At 42.7% G+C, this 20012-nt stretch overlaps 1 pseudogene; it reads left to right on the top strand.

The window, feature by feature from the left end:
- Positions 1-2456: 2456 nt before the first annotated feature.
- Positions 2457-20012, top strand: part of LOC102020421 — a 48071-nt pseudogene continuing 30515 nt past the window's right edge.

Here is a 20012-nt window from a genome sequence, read left to right as displayed (position 1 = left end):
GCATTGGGGAACCACTTAAAAAGTCTGTGCCCTGGATTTTAGAAACGTGTTTCCCAAAAGACACGAATCAGTATCCCAGGTCTCTAGGAAGCTCATTAGTGCAGCTCTTCTCAGAGCCTTCATGACGAAATGTGAACACTCAAGAGGGCTCTGAGGAATGCAACCTTTCCCAAGCTCACCTGACACTGACACCCGTTTTTCAAAGAACATACTGCGTGAGGTTTCCAGAACCCCACTGTGGGTCACAGTGCTCTAAAATAAAATACAACAATACTTTGGTTCACGAACTTAATTCTGCACCACACCCTGACCCTGGCTAGACCCAGCAGTCTCTGTCGTTCAGGTGAAGACACAAACGTGGTGTTGAGCTAGAGTACCGTGTGCTGGAGGAGAACAACTTGTATCTTTTGTTTGGGACAGACTCTCACTGTGCTCTCACCAGGTTGGCTTTGACTTTACTGTGTAGCCCAGGCTGGCTTCAAATTCACGGCAATCCTCCTGCCTCAGCCTCCTGAGTGCTGGGGTGACAGGCATGCACCACCAAGCCTGGTTCTTCATTCCAACTCTGGTGATGATCTGATCACCTCTGTGGAGAGGACCTGTTTGTTCATCTGGGTACTTTGATCAGACCCTAGTCACAGAGAGAGGAGGGCTCTGGGAATGATTTCGTCCTTTGAATTATTATTCTCTGTTTATCTGCTGAAGAGCAGCAGCATTGTACAATGACTGTTATCATAGGGCATCCTTTTGGGGGCTTCATACAAACAACTTATGACCCCTTGGAGGGTCCACGTTCCACTCCACAACCAGCACTAGGACATCTCCACTGCTCCTACTGATGGCACTGGTGCCGGCCAGCAGAGAACTCCCTCAGTGAGGAAGCCCTGGGTCCTGCAGCTGGTGAAGAAATGTGGGAGTGAGCTGAACCCCTGGGCTTCAATTAACGAAGTCAGAAAACCTGGGAAACTGGGGGACAGCAGAAGCTTGTGGGGGCACAGGGTCTCTCATGAATACAGTGGGAAAGCAGTGCTCCTGGGTCTCAGGATAGGCGGAGTCACCAGCACTGTCCATATGTGAGGCTTTCATCTGAGAAAAGCAATCATAAAAGGACACATCATTAATCTCACAGTATAAGAAAACAGTTTTTGTGTTTAATGCCTGCATTTTCAAATCTCTCAATGGAGTGCTATAAATCTATACGTTTCATGACACCTATATTTTTAGTGATAATGATAGCTGTTCAGAGATGCCCAGCTCTCCCCTGATAAAGAAGTTGAATAATTCACTTCGCTCTGTGAATTATTCAGGACAAGAAAGGGACAAGGACCAAGGACAGGGCCATCATGGTCATGGTCCTCCCACTTGACCCAGAAACATTGAAATCAAGGAGTTTATTATGCTTTCGATCTCAAATGGCCCTAAAGCCTCCTGTGTTTGGAAGGAGACTGGATTCTGGAGGCTCATAGCTGACTTGCTATCTGGTTGGAAGAGGCATCATTGGGGGTGTGGCCTGGAAGGGTTCCTCTCCCTCCTCACCTCCTCTTTCCTCTCTCCGCTTCCTGTCCACCATGCAGTGAGCAGCTCTCCTCCGCCTGACCCTTCTGCTGTGCTGTCAGCTATTCAAGGACTGATATTTCTAAAACATGAGCCAAAATAAGCCCCTCCTCCTCTAAACTGCAGGTGTGGGGTAATCTGTGCCAGTGATGAAGAAAGTGACCGAGACGGATGCATTTATCGGGCTTCCTCTGTGTTCACCCTGAGCTACCATCTGAGGTTCCCTATTCCCACTGACCCAAGCTGAGGTGAACATCCCAGCCACAGATGCCATCTGACTTCACCGTCCTGGGCCATTCCCTCCACGAAACTACTGTATGTGACGGATAAGACCAGGAGGCTGAAAGGGGCAGACACAAACCGCACAGAGCTCTCTGCTGGATCTGTGTGAAACACAGGTACGAAGAGCTGCTGTGAGCCAGGAACCACCCTGGAGAACAGCGTAAAAGCAAACAGGCATGCTGGTGGTGCACAAAGAGGAAGCATCCACACCCGCAGAGGCCCAGGGTGAAAAGTGGCGAAGACAGGAAGAGTGGAGCAAGATGACGCCCCCAGCTCCCAGACACGTGGGCAGCCGGCTGCCCTCCCGGGGGTGGAGTGGGGGTGGGAGTGCATGAGACTTGGATAAAGAGCCCCAGAGTGGGCAGCTCACATGATGGCTCATCTCACTGCTGGACAGACCAGAAGCCTGAGATCAAGAGGGCAACTGCATCGGTTTCTTCTTTAGCCCCTGTTAGGGGAAACAGAGGCACCATATCATTTTCAAGACTGTTTTTGTGCAAGCAGAGATTCCCCAGTCAGGCAACTCCTAACCAGAAGGGCATGGCGGCTCCGTGGAGGGCATGCAGACAAAGGCTGCGAGGCCTCCTCAGGGCTTTAATGAATGCCTGTAGTAGAGAAAAATGAAATTTGAAGCCACCAACCTGAACCCACTGACCAACTTCTGTGACTGGGGACTCCCTGGCAAGACCGCAAATAAGGCACCTGGAGAGTTGTTACCAGGTAAATACTTCCTTTGCTTTGTTCTGTGTTTGCCCAAGGTTTGTCCTGGGATAAAAACATAAAGGCAAAAGGAAAGAAGACATTTGGGAGCTGCCTCAGTACCGTTTCCGTCACCGTATACACAAAGCTGTCAGACAGCACTCTGGTTCTTATGGCACGGGTGAGTCTCGGTGAGCCCAACTTCCTCCAGGCTCCGTGATGAGCCCAACAGGTGCGCATCCCGGCCCTGCAGAGTGGGGGGGAGCCTCAGGGATGCACAGATCCTGGCTGCCCTGACAGTGGTCAGGCCTGTCCACTGCCCGAAAGCTGTGGCTCCCCATGCCCAAAAGGTACTGACTCAGACAACTCAGTACTCCACGTGCTGAGGCACCTCCGCGTGCAGCCTCCAAGCTTCCCGAGGACCAGGCCTTGGGCTGACTCAGGCACCACTGTATACCTGTGTGTAGGACTTGTCCCAGGCCACACACAGTTCTCTGATAGATGCTGATCGGGAGACTGTCAGGCGCTAGACCAGGGACAAGGCCTGCCTGCCTTTAAGCTCAGAGCACAGCAAGCAGTGCCATCATATGGAGAGCTACCAGAGGGACCCTGAGGCAGGGCCAAACTCTGCGAAGCACAGAGGAGGGTGTAACAAATCCTGCTCATTGGTGCACACCCATAATCCCAGGTGGGAGGCTGAAGCGGGAGGACCACAAATTCAAACCCAGCCTGGACAGCCCAGCAGCTAAGCAATTTAAAAAAGGGCCGGGATGTAGCTCAGGGTGAAGGTCCTGGGCTCAGTCTCCAGTATTAAAAAAAAATCTCCCCAGGCTATTAGGAGGAGACAGATGTGCCGTTCAGGGAGTGGCCGTGAGAGTTGATATCCCACGACTGGTGGCATTCTTCCCAGGTGGCGCTAGGGAAGGGTTCCTGCCACAGACTCAGCATGCCCAAAGCCGGGCAGAGAAGGGAGTGGCAGAGCCCCATTTCCTGTTCCTACAGTGACAAACCCAGCACCCCTCTGTACTCCAGCTCTACAACCTCCAAGTCAACCCATTGCAGACCAAAAATATTTTTTAAAAAACGAGAGACCTTTCATCCTTGCCATTGTTCCAAGCCACAAGGCACAACAGCGATGCGTGTAGAATGCGCGTTGCGTCAGGCATTCTAAGTTACCTGGAGGTGACCCACAGGATCCCGGGAGGAGGGTGGGTTTATGTAAACACAGTGCCCTTTTGTACAAGGGACTTGAGCATCTGTGGGTTCGGCCATTTGTGGGTGTTGCGGACCACTCCCCGCAGAAATTGAGGGGCAACTGTTCTATAAACCCAGCAGCGGCCAGAAATCCACGTGAGTCTCTGGGGGACAAAGTCAAAGGTCCTGAGGGCCAAGCGATGGGCAGGTCCGTGTCCACGCCCCCTCGGTGTCCGGAGAATCCAATCATTCAGGTTGTAGGAATGAAGTCCTGTGTGCTTGCTGGCTGTGAACCAGAGCTACTCTTGGCATCTTGAGGCATGGGCCCTCCCTAGCTCATGGCCTGCTCCATCACTGAGGCGGCAGCCGCAGCTCATGTCCTCTCACACAGCGACCCTCACCTGCCTCTTCTTCTTCCGCCTCTGCCCCACAGTCACCTGTCAGGGCCCATGTGATTATATGGTGCCCGCCTAGATCACCACAATACTCTCCCACTCCAAGGTCCATAGCCTTAATTCCACATGCGAAGTTCATTTGACCACGTAAGGTGACAGAGTAAGAGGTGTTGGAGATCGGGGCACGGGCACTTTTGGGACCCCCCCCCACTGTACTGACCACACAGCTGGAAGCTTGAGTCCTTTCAGCTTGAGCTGAAAGGGGACTCCGGGACAGGAGGAGTGGAGGCCACCCTAGGAAGGCCTCTGGATGCTCTTCACAGAGCGGAAAGGTGACGTGCAGCCCCCAAACAAACACTCCAAGGCTTAAGCAAGGGAGTGGCAGACCACTTTCTGCAAGCAAACTCAGGTGGCAGATGGGCTAGGGGTGTCTTTGGTCTTGAGTGAGTTTTTTTCCAAAGCCAAGCTCGTGGGCTGGAGAACCCAAGCCGACCTGTGACCTCTGGTTCAGAAGAGAGGTCATCCTAGAGGCTAAGTCAGCTCAGCTGCCGCAACAAAGCACCACAGCCAGGATTTCAACAGGCTGGAGGGTGAAGGTCCGGACCAAGGTGCTGGCATGTTCTGTTCCTGGTGGGGGCCCTGGTCCTGCTTTGGGATGGCATCCCTCTGGCCTTCTCCCCATGTGGGCTTTTCTCTTGTGCATCAGACGGGGAGAGAAAGATTGATTGACTGATTGATTGATCGATTTCTAGCATCTCTTCCTCCTTTATAAGGATACAAATCCTGTTAGATTAAGGATACCTAAACACCTCATTTATCCCTAATTATCTACTTATTGGCCTGTTTTCCAAATACGGACCCCTTGGGGGTAGGGCTTCCACATCAGAAGCTAGGGTTTCCATCCTAAGGGGCAGGTTTCTGAGGGGCAGCTGCTGGCTGTGTGCACAAAGCTCAGAGGCATCTAGACCCCCCCCCCCGTGCCCCTGATGTCTGCTCGGACATCAGTGTACCAAAGGATGAGCCACTCCGTGCCTTTGATGCCGATTTCTTTCTTGCCTTCCTTGTGATCTAGTCTTCCGTCCCCAGTGTGGCAATCTTGTAGCTATTAAATCTTTTTTTTAGGAGATTAAAAATGGCTGTTATATTGCATATTGTTATCTTCAAAGTAGTTGTTCAGATTACCAAGTATAGGCATGCAAAAGTGGTCCAAAAAAATTAAGCATTAACTGTTCCTTTCAATAAACCAGTAAGAATTAGTAGTACAATTATCTTAGCTATCTTGTGTATATACATATTTTTCCCTTCCTTCTTTTTTTCTTTTCTCCTTTCTCCCATCCCAGTTGTCCTTTCCTTTTGAGCAGTTTCTTTCCCTTTCACAATATCTATTATACTTCTAGGATTTTATTTACTCTTTCAGTTTCTTACACTAAGGAGACAATATGATGTTTACACATGTGGGTCTGATTCACTTCACTTATGAGTATGGTCTCTAGTTGCATCCATTTACCTACAAAAGTCTCAAGTTTATCTTTCTTTATAGCTGAGTAATACTCCATTGTGTAAAAATATCATGTCTTTTTTATCCATTCCTCAGTTGATGGGCATTTGGGTTGTTTCCAAGAGTTAGCTATGACAAATGGTGCTGTTATGATAGAGACCACTACGAAGCAGCTCTGAACAATATTTAATATTAACCACTTGGCTTTCCTTGCTTACCTGTGAGCCTGTCCAAGGCCTAAAATCCTTGTCTGGAGATGGACAGCAGACTCATAGTAAGTGAACCTCTGTGACTCACCAATCCCTACTAAAACTTGTAATGGTGGATGAAGCCAGAAAGCCTCAAAGGGTAAGACAAGATCACAGCCAAGGACACCTGGATCTGATCTCAATTAGATAAATACTATAGTCTCAGGCATCTCATTCCTGGGTGGATTAATTTAATCCTTATGCAGGATTAATTTAATACTTTACTTGGAGAAGTCCTTGAGTGGTTCTAACCTTCTTGAGCACTCCCCTCCTTTCTGATAACCAAATAAATACGGGCCGCCAGACAAGGTCTTAGTCTCAGCCCTGAAAGAATCTCGAATTCTGTGAGAGGGCTTTGATCCTTCTGGAGCCCTGAAATCATTCCATTTGCATTTTTTTTTATGTAGCCTTCGCCATACACTCATTCTAGAGACTGCAGACCTGACCAGCCCACATTAACTAAGGGATATAATTTACCTGATACTGCTATAAACATGGGTGCACATATATCACTGTGGTATGATGTTTTCAGTTCTTCTGGAAAAAATACCCAGAAAGGGAAGAGTTGAGTTGGATTAGCTATTGAATCTTTTAAAAAAAAGTGAAAAGGGACTGGGACCGAAAGCCAGTTGCTGAACACAGACCTTCAAACTCGCAAAGGAAAATTAGACTTGCAGCTACACTCATCGCATAACCATCTGAATAGATGCTCTGTTTCATCTCAACTGTCCCCAGCCAGCCCAATGTGAGCATTAAGGCACCTGGGATGTCAGGACCCTTTAGCTCCACTGAAGACAATGTCCAAAGCAGTGAGCAACCAGGCAACTCCTGTCCAACTGTACACAGGCCTGTGGAGACACTCATCCTATCTAGAGCAGGGTCGTGGGCCAGTACCAGGCCATGGCCTGTTAGAAACTGGGCCGCACAGTGGGTCAGTATTTGGCAGCCAGACAAAGTTTCCTCTGTATTCCAGGCACTCGCCATCATGGGGCTCACTGCCTGAGTTCCTGCTCCTCTCAGCTCAGGGGAGCATTTGACTCTCATAGGAGCGTCTCTACTGTGAATTGCACACGAGAGGGTCTGGGTTTGTGCTCCTCGTGAGAATCTAAAGCCTGATGATCTGAGGTGCAGCTGAGGTGCTGATGCTAGTGCTGGGAAGGTAATCATTATGTATCCAAAATGTGAACACCTATGGGAAAATTTTCCTCCACAAAACCGGTCCCTGGTGCCAAAAATGTTAAGGACCTCTGATCTATACGACAAAGTGCAACGCTTTATTAGTGTAATCACCAGGCTCTTCATGTTTCTAGCAGTTAAAACTTCCTGAATTTCCCACTTAGCAAACTTGTGTTATCCAAGGTTCTCCGGATACCCAGAAATGGGAGACGGAGAGGGGTTTATTTTAAGGAAATGGCTCATGGGATTCTGGAGGCTGCAAGTCCCCAGTCTGTAGGGCAGGCTGGAGCCTGGGGAGGAGCTGAGTGTAAAGGCCCCTGGAAGCAGGATTCATGCTTGCTCAAGGCACCAGACTCTTTCTCTGCAGGCTTCCAGCTGAGTGGAAGAGCTCCACCCATGTTATGGAGGGCATCTGCTTCACCCAGAGTCTACAGATTTGAATGTTAATTACACCTGAAAATGCCTTCCCCACAGTGTCTAGACTGGCACTGAACTCAAGAACTGGTCACCATGGCTCAGCGGAGCCGACACAGAAAATCAACCATCACACTACTCTGGGAAGTTTTTCACTGGTCTACACTCCCTTCTTTGTCCTTGTCAAAATAATAAAGATAGCTTCTGATTATTTGGTGCTAGTGACCTTTGCTTGATTCATTGATGTTCTTTTTTTTTTTTTTTTTTTGAGGCAGGGTCTTGATATGCAGTTCAGGTTGGCCTTGAGCTCACTTTGTAGCCCAGGCTGGTCTTGAATTCGCAACGATCCTTCTACATCAGTCTCTCAAGTGCTAGGATTATAGGCACATGCCACCACACCCGGCTTTACATGTGCTGTTTTTGGTTTTTTTGTTGTTTGTTTGTTTGTTTGTTTCCGGTACCGGGAATCGAATTCACAACCTTGTACTTGCCAGGCAGGCACTTTTGCCGCTGAGCTATTTCCCCACCCCGATTCATTGATGTTCTGCAGAGCCCTTGGAGATTGCCTGCCAGCTAGAGCCTTCGTTGGCCTCTTGCACCAAGCAGGAGCCTCCAGCATTGCTATGGCCACTGCCTTGCAGGGGCAATTTTGTTCAACTGGTGTAGAATGTCACTCCAGATCTCCATCGCACTGCTGGTTTATTTGTTCTATTAGTTACTAAAAGCAGAGTGTTGAAATGTCCATGTATAGCTGGGGGTTCACCTATGGCTGCTTTCAATCTCACCATTTTTGCTTTATGTATTTTAAAATTTACATATATATTCAGTATGTTTATATCCTCACTCTGCTTGGTAGTTGACCATTGTATCGTTGTCTAATGGCTCTGTCTATTCCTGGGAAGTATTTCTGTTCTGAAGTCACTTCTGTGGTACCTTTTAACTTATGTCATTGTATGTTTATATGGCTTCTTGTATTCAATATAGTGTTAGATTTTTGTCTTATTGCCCAGACTGACTATCCCTGACTTTCAATTGGTACTTTCTGGCCATCTACATTTCATACAGTTGTTACGATGATCACACAGGTCTACCATTTTGTTTTCTGTACACTCCTTTGGCTTTTAGTCCAGTGTTTCCCCATCACCCATCTTCTTTTGGATTACTTCAATGGCTTTTAGTTCTATATTTTCATTTATGCATAGACTTTATGGCTATATCACTTAATATGTTATTCTTAGTAGCTGCTCTAGGGATCGCACTATGCATACATATTTATTTACATATACACACTGTATATAATGTGTACATGTATTATGTATGTATATGTGAAGGAACACTATAAATAAATGCATACATATTATATGTGTAATATGTGTGTACATATTTTATATATTATGTAAGAGACTATATCATAAATGTATATATTATATGTGTATTATGCATATTTTTACATATATATGTATATATATGAGATTTAGATAGATAGATAGATAGATAGATGATAGATAGATAGATAGATAGATTTCACAGTCTACCTAGAGGTGACATTTTATTACTCAGTTAAAATGTAGAAGACTGCAGACAACAATATGCAATATAACAACCACTGGTGAATTCCTACCATCTTGTCTAGTGAAACTCTGTATCATCTCTAACGGTTTTTAAATTTTTTTTTATTCTCTTTAATGATTTGATCAATCTTGCATTCTTACATCTGGCAATCTGAGCAACTTCGTTGAAGATAACAATATGTAACATAACAAACACTGTTAACTCCTATCATTTTGTTTTGAAACCCTGTATCATTTTTAATGTTTTTGCTTTGTTTTGTTTTTGTCTGTGATGGGGGTATTTTGCTATTGTTCTTTTTTTTTCACTATTCTCTTTAAAACAAAATTTTAAAAGTGGCACCTGAATGCAGAGCAGATTGACAGAATTGCTCAAGTGCATATGCACCTGAGGCACTCATTAGAGACCCAAGAAAATTGTGATAGGCACAAACTCAAAAAAAATGTAGAAGACTTACAGCCATATAGGTTTGTTTTAATCCCCCTTGCTTTATGTTAGAGTCATAATGCTGTGGTCATTAGGAAATTAGGCGCTGAGGTTGTGAGGGTTGAGCCTCCCTGGATAGGACTAGCGAGCTTTTACTCCTCCCACTCTGAGATGCAATGAGAAGACAGACCCCTGCATCCTGAAGCCAAGCCCTGCTGGCACCCTGATTTTAGAAGTTCCAGAACTGTGAGAAGTAAATGTCTAGTTCTTAGAAGCCACCCAGTCAGAGACAGATGAGGCACATCTGTCTCATTTGTCTCATCCACCATTTTTTAAATCTCAGACAGCAGTATTTTTCAGGTTCCATAGGACAGTCACATTTTACCTAACACTATGGGGTCAATGGTGATCCCATAAGGTTGTAATGGAGCTGAAAGATATCTATTGCCTAATATTTTTACTGTATCTTTTCTATGTTTAGTCAGATTTGGGCACACAATACTCCCATATGACTGTGCTAAAATTGCCTGTTGGACTAAGTACAGAAACATGCTGTACAAGTCTGTACCCTGGATTAATGGGCTACAACACATAGCCTCGGTGTGTGGTAGCCATCCCATCTGGGTTTGTGTAGGTACCTACTGTGTTGTTCACACAATAATAAAACTGCCCATCCATTCATTTCTCAGCAATATCCCATCATTAAGTGATGTATGCCTGCAATTTTATGCTTTCTATTTTTCTGCTGATAATGTCTAACTTTCCACGTATGTCGAGAATGTTTACCGTTACTTCACTGAATATGTTTACAATAACTGATTTAATGTCTTTGATTCCAAAATTTATGCGATCTCAAAGTTTGCATCTGTGGATTGTATTTCCCCTGGAGAACTCATCTTATTTTCCTCGTTCTTTGTTTGTTGAGTAAATATGCATTGTATCCTGGAAGACTTGAATGTTACACTGTGAGACACTAAGGCATTCATCAACCTGGTTAAATTTAAACTGAAAGTTTTGTCTTAATTTCTGCAGCACTGGCTTCCGTGTTAGTTCAGTTTTCAATATGAGAATTATCTCTACCTTCTCCATTCTACTCTCTTCTTTTTCCTATTTTTCCATCAAGAAATCATATTTCCATCCAATGCTTAGCTGCTCGTATTACTGCCATATAGTTGTGTGCACAGGGGGCTCTATTCAAGAGAAAGCAGCGCAAGAAAAAGAAAAAAATATCTCTTTAGAACCCTTTCCCCAGGTCCCTAGGTCCTCCTGCCTGATAGAAAGATGGGGCTTCACTGCAGGCCCAGCTGCCAATATCAGACCAGATGGTTCCACACTGGTGACACAACATGGTTAGGAGAGAAAAATCCGGGGGAAAAACCCAGCAGAGTGGGGCTTTCCTTCAGGTTCTTGTGGCCAACAGCCCCCGCACAAGCCAGGATGGAACCAACCACAGATCAAAAATAAAACAAAGGGAGAAAAGATAACTTACTTCCTATGGGTCACTACTGCAAGCTTTGATTTTTCTCCTGAATTTGCTTTCTGTTTTTACTTTTCAAAGTCACTGATAATTGCATTTGATATTTTGTCCATAGTTCTTAGTTGTACTATGTGGTAGAAATAAGTTGTACTGGGCTTAATCTATATTGGCCAGGAGCAGGGTAGGTACCTTGAGTCATTTTAGGATTACCATTCTTAATTACTGTTATGCTTTAGATCTAGGATGCCCCCAAAGTCTCATGTGTCCAGAGTTGGGCTTTTGGATGGTGATTGGATAGTGCAGGGGCTACACTCATGGGTGGATAAATCCACTGAGAGTTCAGAATCAAGTGTGCTCTTAGGAGGTGGGGTCTGGTCAGAAGAGACCAGTCACTGGGAACGTGACCCGGAAGGGTGCATCTCACTCCTCAACTTCTCCCTTCTCTCTCTGCTACCTGGCTGCCATGACACAAGCAGTTTTTCTTCACCCAAGTCCTTCCGCCTTGCTGTTTCCGCCTTTTAGCCAGCCAAGGACCATTGACTTAAAATGTGAATCAGAAGTGTAAATAAGGACCAGAGTGTATAACAGACACTGGAAAATGGGAATAAAATGATCAGATGAGAAGGAGAACAAGGGGTGAGGAGGAAAGAAAAGAAGGAACAAGAAAAAAGGAATAAAAGGAAAAATGGGAACAGTTTTTGTAAGGAGGGGAAGAGGGGTTGAACGGGGGGAATGGGAAAAAAAAGAAGAAGCAAGATGTATTGTATACAAGTACAAATTCCCTACGATGAATGTGATCACATTTGATTCTGAACTCTCAGTGCATTAATCGACTAATGAGTATAGCACCTACACCATCCAATCACCATCCAAAATCCCAAACTCTGCACACATGAGATTTTGGGGGACATTCTAGATCTAAGTCATAACAATAATTAAGATTAGTAATCCTATCATTATGTATATCTAAAAATGTACCAATAAAATAAATTCTTTAATAGCTCTCCTCCTTTAAGTTGTGGGTGATGGGTACTTTGTCCCATCAAGGAGAAAGTAACTCCGAGGATTGGATAAGAAAATTATGGTACTTTTATATAATGGAATATTACTCAGCTGTAAAGAAAGATAAACTCGAGGCCTTTATATTTATTTATTTATTTATTTATTTTGGTTTTTCTCCGATACCGGGAACCGAACTCACGACCTTGCACTTGCCAGGCAGGCGCTTTTGCCGCTGAGCTAAATCCCCAGCCCCGAGGCCTTTATATTTAAATGGTCACAACTAGAGACCATACTCATAAGTGAAATAAATCAAACATACATGTGCAAGCACCGCATTGTGTCACTAGTGTAAAACTTGAAAGAGTTAATTTAAACTCGGAGGTATGATAGACACTGTGAAATGATAGGAAACCACCGAAGAGTAAAGGGCTTCTGGGATGTGGGAAAAGAGAAGGGAAAGAAGGAGAAATTTTGTATGTATGTATATACAGGATAGATAACATGGTTGTTCTTCTATCTGCTGTTTCTATGCTGAAAGAAACTGTCAGTGAGTCTTTGGTTGACCAGTATTGCATGTCTATATCTGTTTTCATGAGAAGCCACTTTGAAGATATCAATATGTAATACAACCACCATTGTTAATTCCCTACCACTTTGTTTGGAACTCTGTATTGTCTGTATTGTGCTTGTGATATGTTGTAAAATGTTGTATGTCTGTTAATGTTTCCCTCCTTTTATCCTTAAAATAAAAAAAAGGAGAAAGTAACTAAAACAATTATATTAACTTGCATCATGTTAGTTTTAAATGCTGTATTTTCACTTTCGCTAGTGAAAATACCAAGATACTAGCTACTTGTTGTTTTGTGACCAATTTGTCCTGATAAATTATTTTAATGCTATCATTTCCAAATTGAGAATTATGAAACTTTAAGACATTTTTTCTACAAAGTGTAATGAAAGATGTTCTAGAAAGAAATACAATGATCACCAGGAGCACCAATAGAAAGAAACCAACTGGCAGGGCAAGCAATTAAACTGAGGGGAAAGACACAGAACCTACAGCAGGAAAATAATACAGCAAGGATAATCCAATATATATCTTTATAACCATCAATGAAAATGGTCTCATTTCACTGATCAAAAGAAAGAGACTGGCAGAATGGATTGAGAAACAAAATCCAACAATATGCTGTATACAAAAAATATATTTAATTCAAAAAGAAATTCACGGACTGAAAGTAAAAGGATGGAAAGCAATACTCCATGCAACAGGTACCCCCAAAAAGGCATGGGCAGCTATACTATTTGTAGACAATGTGAACTTCAAGCCAAGAATATTCAAAAGAGATAAAGAAGTTCACTACATACTTGTTAAGGGAAAGCTTCAAGAAGAAGAAATAACAATCATAAATATATATGCACCAAATACAGGAGCACACAACTATATAAAACAAAAATTAATGGACATAAAAAATCAAATAAGCACTGGCACAATTGTAATGATGGATCTTAATACTCCACAGTCACAAACAGATAGATCAACCAGATAAAAAATCAGCAAAGAAATATCAGAACTGAGCCAAACCTGTGAACAAATGTAATTAGTTGATATTTACAGAGTATTCCACCCAACAATATCAGAATACACATTCTTCTTAGTTGCACACAAGATATTCTCTAAAATAGACCACATACTAATCAATAGAATATGCTTAAGTAAATGTACAGAAATTGAAATTGTCCCATGTATATTGTCTGACCATAGTGCAATGAAATTGGAAGTAAGTGGCAAAAGAAACCACAAAAACTCCATAAACATATGGAAATTAAATAACACTCTCCTGAACAACCAATGGGTCACAGATGAAATTAAACAAGAAATTAAACAATATCTACAATTAAATGATGAGGTTGATACAACATACCAGAACTTATGGGATGCAATGATAGCAGTCCTAAGAGGGAAATTTATAGTGGTGAATTCCTATATCAGGGAAAAAGAATGAGCTCAAATAAACAACCTAATGTTGCACCTCAAGCTTCTAGGAAAAGAACAAGTGAAGCCTAAAGCCTGTAGGAGGGAGGAAAGTATGAAGAGCAGAGCAGAAATTAATGCAACCGAGACTAAGAAAACGAGACTAAGAGAACCAAATAGTTGGTGTTTTGAAAGATTAAATAAAATTGATAAAACCTTAGTAAACCTTCTCAAAAAAAAGGAAAGAAAAGATTCAAATTCATGCAATTAGGAATGAAAAGGGTGAAATCACTATGGATCCTGTGGAAATTCAGAAGATCATCAATACTTACTTCAAGAGTCTTTCCTCTAATAAGATAGAAAACACAGAAAAAATGGACAGATTCCTAGGTACATATGAATTGAATCAAGAAGATATAAAGTTGAATTAAGAAGATGCAAAAATTCTAAATAACCCAATATCAGTTAATGTAATTGAAAATTTAATTTAAAAAACTTACCAACAAAGAAAAGCCCAGGTCCTAATGAATTCACTGCTGAATTCTACAAGAAATTTAGAGAAGATCTAATGCCATTATTCCAAAAAATCTTTAATGAAATTGAAAGGGAAGCAGTACTCCCTCACTCATTCCCAGAGACAAGTATTACCCTCATACCAAAACCAGATAAGAATCCAACCAAAAAAAGAGAACTGTAGGCCAAACTCCATAATGAATACAGACACAAAAATCCTCCATAAGATACGGGCAAATAGAAGACAGCAAATCATCAAGATTATACACCATTGGGAGCTGGGGATTTAGCTCAGTGGCACTGCCTGCCTGGCAAGCGCGAGGTCATGAGTTCAATTCCCAGTACCTGAAAAAAAAAAAAAACAAACAAACAAACAAAAAAAGATTATACACCATGACCAAGTGGGATTCATCCCAGGAATGCAGAGATGGTTCAACATACACGTATCAATAAATGTAATACACCATATCAATAAAACCAAAGACAAAAATCACATGATCATCTCCGTAGATGCAGAAAAAGCTTTTGGCAAAGTCCAGCACCTATTCATACTAAAAACTCTACAGAAAATTGGAATAGATGGTCTTTATCTCAATCTGATAAAAGCCATCTTTGACAAAACAACAACCAACATCATACTAAATGGACAAAAACTGAAAGCTTTCACGTTAAAATCAAGAGCAAAACAAGGATGTCCACTATCACCACTCCTAATTAATACAGTTCTGGAAAGATTGGCCAGAGCAATTAGATAAGAGAGAAAAATAAAAGGAATAAGGATAGGAAAGGAAGAAGTTAAATTATCAATATTTGCAGATGACATGATACTCTATATAGAAGACCAAAAAAAACTCTCACCAAAAGACCTATAGATTTAATAACCAAAGTCAGTCATGTAACTGGATACAAAGTCAACACTCAAAAATCAATAACATTCCTGTACACAAATAACAAACTCACTGACAGAGAAATTAGGGAAACAACACCTTTCACAATAGCATCCAAAGGAATTAAATATTTAGGAATCAATCTAACAAAGGAAGTAAAAGATCTCTACATTGGAAACTACAGTAACTACAGTACTGTCAAAAAGGAGATCAAAGAGGATATCAGAAAATGGAAATATATCCCCTGCTCTTGGGTAGGAAGAACCAACATAGTGAAAATGGCCATACTCCCAAAATTGTTTTACAGATTTAATACAAGCCTGATCAAAGTACTATTAGCATAGCTCATAGAACTAGATAAAACAATCCTAAAATTCATTTGGAATCAGAAGAGATCTAGAATAGCAAAAGCAATTCTAGGCAACAAATGCAAGACAGAGGGCATCACAATCCCTGACTTGAAGTTATACTACAGAGCTACTGTGATAAAATCAGCACGGTACTGGCATAAAAATAGACCAGATTTTAAAGTGCAAGCTTTCAGTTTTTGTCATAGTTAAATCTTGGAAACAACCCAAATGCCCATCAACTGAGGAATGGATAAAAAATATACAGTATTTTTATACAATGGTGTATTACTCAGCTAAAAAGAAAGATAAACTTGAAGCCTTTATAGGTAAATGGATGCAACTAGAGACCATACTCATAAGTGAAATAAATCAGACCTGCAAGTGTAAATAACATGTTGTCTCCCTAGCGTAAAAATCTGAAAAAGTAAAACCCGAAAGGTACAAAAGATATTGTGAAAGAGAAAGAAGTTACTCAAAGGCAAGGAACAACTAGGATGAGGGAAAGGAGTAAAGAAAGAAGGAAGGAAAAAAATATATAGATACACACAAGATAGCTAAGATAATTGTACTGCTAATTCCTATTGGTTTATTAAAAGGAATAGTTAATGCTTAATTTTTTATCAATTTTGCATGCCCATATTTGGAAATATGAACAAATACTTTGACTATAACAATATGCAATATAACAATTATTTTTGATTTCCTATCATCTTGAGATTCCATCTCACTCCAGAAAGAATGGCCATTATTAAAAAAAAAGCAATAAAAAATGCTGGAGTTATGAGGAAAAAGGAACACTTCTCCACTGTTGGTGGGAGTGTACACTGGTGCAGCCACTGTGGAAATCAGTGTGGAGATTTCTCAAAAAACCAGGACTAAGGGTCCCATTTGACACAGCTATTCCCCTTCTAAGTATCTTCCAAAAGTAAAAAAAAAGCATCATACTACAGCAATATATGCACACCTATGTTTATAGCAGCACAGTTTGTAACAGCTATATCTTGGAAACAATTCAAATGCCCATCAATTGATGAATGGAGAAAAAAGATGTGGATTTATATAATGGGGTAATATTCTGCCATTAAGGAGGATAAAATTAAGGCATTTATTGCAAACGATTAGACCATGAGACCATACTGTTATGTGAGATAAATCATACACACATGTGTAAATATCACATTGTCTCACTAGTGTGAGAAACTGAAAGTATAAACAAGAACCAAATTGTACAAGAGATACGGTGAAATGAGTAGAAATTGTTCAAAAGGAAGAGGAACTTGGGTGGTGGGGGGAGGAAAGAAGGGAAAAGAAAAAGTGGGAAAAGAAGGAAAAATAGAAACAAAGCTTTGTAAATAAGGAGGGGAAGAGGAGTTGAACGGAGGGGAGGAGAATGGGAGAGGGAAAAGACAAATCAAGGTATAACATGTACAGGTACAAATTCCCTATGATGAATGTGATCACTGTATATACCTAGATTGTACCAATAAACTTTAGTTAAATTTTTTAAAAATAAGATTTTTTTTACACCTGCTCGGCCAGTAAATAAACATGGATTTGGCTTCTTCACCTTATAAAAAGAGAAATAACAAAAATAACTGAGCTTGTTTGGTATGTTCCAGGTTTTAATTAAACAAAACTATCATGAGAGCTCTTCTGTTTAATCAAAACTGAAATAGAAGGAAAACAGCTAAGAGAGAAATTGGTCTTCCTGGCTTAATTATGCAGAAGGAGTATACTGGTAATTTAGCTACGTGCCAGAGACTATATGCTTTTCCAGTTGAAGAAAATTCATTCATGGTAGAAACTGAGATGTGAACTGTGTACCACTCGACCTGATTTTGTTGCTGCTGTTGTTTGAGACAGGATTTCACTGTGTTGCCCAGCTAGCCTTGAGCTCCAGGGCTCAAGTGATCCTCCTGCCTCTGCCTTCCAAGTAGCTAGGACTACAGGGAGGTGTCACCATGCCCAGCTGACTTGTCTTAAGAAGTATTTTGCTACTATGTTTACATACCCTCTTCATTTGAAAATAATACTTTCTATCTTAAGAAAAAACACTAGAGGTCTATCAATGTATTCCTACACTAATATAACTACTTATGATATCCTTAGAAATTTATACGTACAGTACCTTATGAGTGGCTATTTTCCTTCATTCTGATACTGCATGATAATTGGCAATTACATGATAATAAATCTGCGTATGGTTTGTATCTAATGTGTTAACCCTGTTTAGACATAAAGTTTCTATTTCTTATGTTTCTGACCACCCTAACTGAGATCTTATACAGACCTGCAAGGATAATAATTTGCCTTTCCTGTACGTGTCATGCCAAGCAAGAAGTGGAGGGTGACAGAAGGGATTGCAAAGGACTAATATCCACGTAGAGTGACATATTTGCCTAGGCATTATCGAAATTGGCTTCTGTTACTTGCGGGGCAGGTGTCAGCCGCCGGGGCTGTGTGATGATTGTGTACACAGAGGGACTCCTCTGACTCTGGCTGGAGGGTAGTTTCTCATTCTTAGCTATCATACCACCATGAACTCCTCCTCAGCAGCCATTACAGACCCCTGACTTTCCCAATTGCAAACAATGGAATCATTTGTAATTATTCTCTGACATATACATTTTCCCATTTAACTCTCTTAAGAACTGCAAAATAGAGAAAACATAGTCAATGCAACCTAAAAAAAGGTTCTGTTCTTTACCCAAGAATAGGCAGCTGGTTAGGATAAAACCGAGACCCAAACCCACGCCTGCTGCCTTCAAAGCACACTGCCTTACTTGGCTCGTCCATCTGCAAAGCGAGCCACAGCCAGATGGGTCCTCCTCACATAGCCATCTCTCTGGCCTTCCTTCTGCCCCTTCTCTGCTGTTCAGGATGCTGTGATTGCACTGGGTAACCCCAGGTAACCTCCCTACTTCAACTTCTCCTTTGGCATGTGACCTAAGGTATTAACTGGTACCAGGAAGTAAGATATGGACATCCCCATAGAGCCATTATCCCACCCAGTGCAGCCCTGGTGTGGACCATCTGCTGCCCAGGATCCTGCAAGACACCAGAGGAGAGGGAGCTACACTGCTGGGAGGTGCCTGGTTACCAACACCTACAGAACTTGCCAGATTGGCTTTGTAAAGTGATTATACCAGAGGTCACTTCCTGCACTGGTAATGCCTTGTAACAAGTGGCAAGCCAACATAGCGAGAGCATTCAGGCTCAGCCTGCTCTCCACACGCTCTATGTCACGCCTCATCTTCTCTCACAGCACTAACTCATGTGTTCTGCTTTCCCAGGGGTCCTACCCACTTGCTAGTGGCCCAGGGACTTCATTTCCTTGTTCACAGTCCTGGGCCTGGACCCTGACCCACTGCCTGACACGCTCAACACCAGCAGGGTGGCAGCATCAAATACATCTGCCAGCTCCTCTGAGAAGTAGGCAACCTTCCCCGGCTCCACCTTCTCATTTGCATTTGTGTTGTCATTGAAAAAAGGGTCAAGAAAAAGAGAGACAGCTTACTGCCAGCCATTACTCAAATTCAACTCCACATGAAAGGGAGCGTAAGCGTTCGATGAGGCAAGACACCAACATCACCAAGGGGCATCAACGAAGACTGAGTAAACAAAACCGAGACACAAGGAGGCTCCAGGTCTGAAGGCTGCATGGGTCCATCCTGGGTCAAACCCACTCGGCCACCTGCTTTCTTTGGGTATCAGCCTCAGGTTGTCTGGCAGTGGAGCCAGCCATTCAGGTCCCCCATGGGCCAGCACTGGATCCCCCAGTGTTGCTGATGTCTGCATGATGATGGCCCCACCATGGCAAGACACCAGCCTGAGCTGCCCTCCCCCAGTACTGTGTGCGTCCTGCTGCCTAGGCTGTGTTGATGTCAGCCACAAACAGTGTGCCTTACTGACTCAGGTGTGTGGGGGCAGTGTGCAGGAAGTATTGACCTCGCACCAATTTACATGAATATCTGTCAAGAAGAAAAAGGAGATTAAATAAAAATACATACTAATAAAGTGACAAGAGCCTTTAAAATGAATCTAAAGGGAGGTCCTTTCCAATAACAAACTCATAACTTTGTTCCAGATGCTTAGACTTCTCAGGCCTACACATTGTGTGCGGGTTGAATGCTTGGATGAGAAATAGATGTGACACACAGTGGTCCTCTGTAAGTGCTAGGTGGATGGATGGATGGATGGTGGGTGGATGGATGGATGGTGGGTGGATGGATGGATGGTGGGTGGATGGGTGGATGGGTGGATGGATGGTGGGTGGATGGATGGATGGATGGTGGGTGGATGGATGGATGGTGGGTGGATGGATGGATGGATGGTGGGTGGATGGATGGATGG

This window comes from Chinchilla lanigera, unplaced genomic scaffold (assembly GCF_000276665.1).
Source record: "Chinchilla lanigera isolate Chin_1 unplaced genomic scaffold, ChiLan1.0 scaffold00006, whole genome shotgun sequence".
NCBI classification, from domain to species: domain Eukaryota; kingdom Metazoa; phylum Chordata; class Mammalia; order Rodentia; family Chinchillidae; genus Chinchilla; species Chinchilla lanigera.
This window is presented reverse-complemented; position numbering and strand designations above follow the sequence as displayed.